The sequence below is a fragment of the Lycium ferocissimum genome, chromosome 12 (assembly GCF_029784015.1).
Source record: "Lycium ferocissimum isolate CSIRO_LF1 chromosome 12, AGI_CSIRO_Lferr_CH_V1, whole genome shotgun sequence".
Lineage (NCBI taxonomy): Eukaryota > Viridiplantae > Streptophyta > Magnoliopsida > Solanales > Solanaceae > Lycium > Lycium ferocissimum.
Window position 1 is genome coordinate 16,857,913 of NC_081353.1, and position 4,399 is coordinate 16,862,311.

Below are 4,399 nucleotides of genomic sequence, written 5' to 3' on the forward strand. Positions count from 1 at the left end.
GAAATTGTGAAAAATAAGCATTTTGGACACCCCGGGGGACTATACCAACCCATTGTTACGGTTCACTTTTACGCGAGTGAATAAAAGCTACTTAGAGTTTGTGGACTCTATTTGGATTTTATATTTTTAGAGTCGCCACCTAACCATATAAAGGAAATTAGGAAAATCAAGTTAAAAGGGTTTAGTTAAACTAGAGGTAAATCCTTTTTAAACTAGAGTTCGAGATAAGGGTTCTGATGATCCCCTAAGAAAGGTTTTAAGCATCCTTGTATTAAGGATCCATAGAAAACGGTTGACGTACGAGCTTCAATGTATGATTAATTGTGATTGTTTGCTAAAATATTTTCTTTTTTGCAAAAATTGTCATGTTAATATCATAACTCCATCTTTTGGCAAAATATTTTTTAGGGGAAAAAGAGTTGGTTCCTTTTTGGAAAAAATGTTATAAGGGGGTTAAAATCACTTCATTTTCGGACCAAAACACACTTAAGATCTTTTCTTAAGTAGAGTTCCTACTAATTTGGTCTAATGTCATGATTTTTCCTTATGAGTTGTGTGTATATATATAGAGAGAGAAATAAACGGAGTATATCTCGTTGTGAAAATATAGAATAGGTTTTATATACGTAAAGAGAATTTTACTTTTGTTTTTGTTTCATTTTAGCTCATTTGTTCAAACAAGGACCAAGTGTATTCCTCTTGTTTTTATGCCTTAAGGTTTGGGCCTTGGCCCAAAACTGGTTTTGAAAAATACCTTAAGTTTAAAAGAAGAGTTGCAAATCCATATTTACTTGTATCTTCACAAAATCGGTTTTGGTATATATATCCAAGTTTACAATCTTACAAGTTAAACTTCAAGAATCATTTAAGTCCGATTTTTATGATCTCCAAAAACAGTCCATTTTGCTGAGTTTTCTTAAGGAGGCTACGGCCCAAAAATGATTTCATAATTTTTTTCCAAGTTATAAATGGGCTTTGATTCAATCATATATACATATTGTCACAACTCAAGCCGCGGGTCGTGCGGGCACCTACCATATTACTAACTTAGTAGGCGAACCCTTACCAATAAACCCAACCCTTAAAACATACGACAACCATCTTTAAAATTTACAAAATTTAAAGTAGATATTTCTTATAGACTCACTTCAAATACATCAAAAATCCGAAAGAATTCCCCGGGATCTAGTCTAGACAGGTACAAGAGCCCCTAAAATACAAGAAGACAAAATAAATGACACAAAATTCTCCACCGGAAGTGAGATAGGCGAAGCCGTAAGAGAATATCCGATAGGATCCACGCAACGAAACATCAAATTTAAGACTCGTAACACATCTACACCCAAAAGGGCATGTAGCAAGAGTAGTATCGCACACCACACGTACCGGTAAGCATCATAGGCCGACTAAGATTAGTTCACGCAATACAATATAAAGTCAAAAAGATAAGCAATTTAAGTCAATGAACCTCAAAATTCTAAATAAAGATTACTACAACATTAACTCGCGTGCCTTCATACCCCCTGAGCGCAATTCTTGTATTTCCAAAATATAAGGTATTCTAAATCATAACCATTCCCTACCTTTATCCAACCTAGTAACTCTTTCTCTCCCACTCACCGTATGCTATACTTTTACCCTTATTGTTAAAAGAGTTCGCCTACTCACATTACTACTATAATACAATGTATCCAGGAAAATAAATCACTATCTAACAACCAACACTACACTTACCTTGTGTAACTCCCTCTCCACCAGACTCTCAATAACACACAAGAAATAAATGAGCAATGTTAACGACAGTAGTACACACATGTATAACATAAATCATGAGATGTAGTGCAATGCAAATGTACAGGGCCCAAACACACTGCATACACGCTAGCTGATGTCTTTGCTCGCAGCATATGACTCGCCGAGGACCCATGGCGTCCATATACCACTCACCCGAATAAATTTCTGACCCGAGCACAAACCTCCGCCCCGGAACGAACCTTGGTCGCGGATCCAAATCATATATATATATATATATATATATATATATATATATATATATATATATATAATTCATTTAGCCACAAAGCCGATAACACAATGCCCATACCAAATTTCTCGTTACCTATTTCTCCACATAAACACGTTAGCCGCAATGCACTAAAACTACATGCCAAATCAATTATAATTCCAAATTTTGGCGCAGCGTAATGTCAACCCAAATCAACATAATTCTTTTAATACGACCTCTTATTTTCAAGGGAAACCACCTTATGAACGTTCAACAAAATAAGACATACAGATGGATTTCACCCTTTTCTAGGGTTGCATAAAAGTAAACAAGAGGTAATCCCCTTAGCGACAACATTACTTCCTATTAAACTAAATCATTAATAACCATAATTATACCATATTTTAGTCACATTAACAAGTCCGTCCATCCAAACTCCGTGTCCGAAGACCTAAGCATGCATTCTCCCGTCAACTCTAAGTGTATATAGGATTTGCTAATCAAAGTCTAACTAAAGTAAACCATAACCTACCTCTTTGACGAATAGATATTTGATTCTCCATGAATTTCTCTTCTGCTTAGCCTTTATCTGATTCCATAAGCGATAATGTTCGTAGGGAAGGGTGGAAAAGAAATTAGAAGGGTTTTTTTTTCTTAGGGTCCATGGTTTTTCTTCATGAGGAACCCTAGGAGTGCCCGAGAGTCTTTTTGTGAAAAGGAAGAGGAAAATAGACTAAGTACAGAAATTCGGCTTATTGTTCCATGCGTGGACCGTCATGTGGGCAGGTCGTAAGCCGCTATAGCGGTACCGCTATGGCGGTCCACTGACCGCTATAGCGGTCCGCTTTATTTTCTAGTCCGAAATTTCCAAATCCTTCCTAAATTGATTTTTTTCCACTCTTAATTCTTAAAACACATCATGGAGCTTATTATTTACAACCCTCGACCTATATTTAGCATGGTTTCGTGAAATATTAAATAATAACCGGATGGGTCGTTACACATGTAACTTCTAGTTTTTGAATACTTTGCCAAGAATTTATAAAATCTCCTTCACCGATTTCATGCGATTATTAACTTGACCTGTTTGACCTTGTAAAATCATTTTAAAGATTTCTAGAGTCTTCTACGCAAAATTCCTAAGTTCTAACCGTTTATGTTTCAATAATACTATCAATGTTGTTTACATATACAACATTATACATAGCATATAAATACATATATACAAAATGAAAGGAGGAAGAGTTAGGCTGGTGGGCCTACATAAGCCCACCAGTTGACCATTTTCACTCATGGTTGGACCTTCTTTACTTTTTTTGCCTTCAAACGGACTCGATAAAATAAGGAAAGTTGGGCCTCTGGCCTAGTAGATTTGGTTGTAAAATGGCCCAAGTGGCCCATGTACTATTTACATGCAAGACAAAGGAGGGGGGAAAAAAGGAAAATCCGATTAAAGGATATCTATACTTAACTACCAAGGTAAAATGAAACTTAAGTGTGGAATGCATATAAATCATGTATACGGGTAAATATATTCAGACAAGTAAAGAAATAGAAAGCCCAAGCTAGTGATATAGAAATAATTAAAAGTAGCCCAAATTACATATTACCTAAAAGGGACTAAAGCCCAATATCGTGGGGAAAAATATGATTAAAAGTGGGGATAAGCCCAATTCAATGACAAATAAATAAAAGCAAGAGCATGCCCAATACATGTATTTCCAAGCACACAAACATATAATTATGAATTTCTCTTGATGATATACAAAGTATACCATCTCATATACACCTAAGTGTATACAGGCTGTGTATATCTTGTATATTTCACGTATATATGTGAATATCAACATGATGCAAGGGTAAGGATGATAAGCAACTTTGTAGCAAATAAGAAAAGTTAGGCATATGTCGTGATATTGGACACTAACTCATACTCATGCAAGTAAATACTAATCAAAAGATACTAGAATATCTATACATGCACAAACTTTGCCTAAGTTCAACTCATAAGCTTTAACACACTCGTGATATACAAACAAGTAGGTCAGCTTTTAAACAATACATAGGATATATCAATATGAATCCCTCAACTTATCAACTTAAACCTCATCGAATCTTACAAGTCCAACCAAATACCCCCCTTTGAACACTCAAACAAGATCCAGGCGGGACAACACATATTGATAATGCATGCTAAACTTCACTCAAACTAATACTTAAAACGTAAAAACTCAACCTATAATCCATCGTGACATATACTCTTTAAAACAAAAATAGAGTGAACAAGCATCATTACAGAGGTATAACTACAATCAAACAAGGAACAAACCAGCTTTGGATCCAACATCACTTTTCTAGTTTTAGGAAGAGTTTGAGATGTTGTTTGAGCTAAAG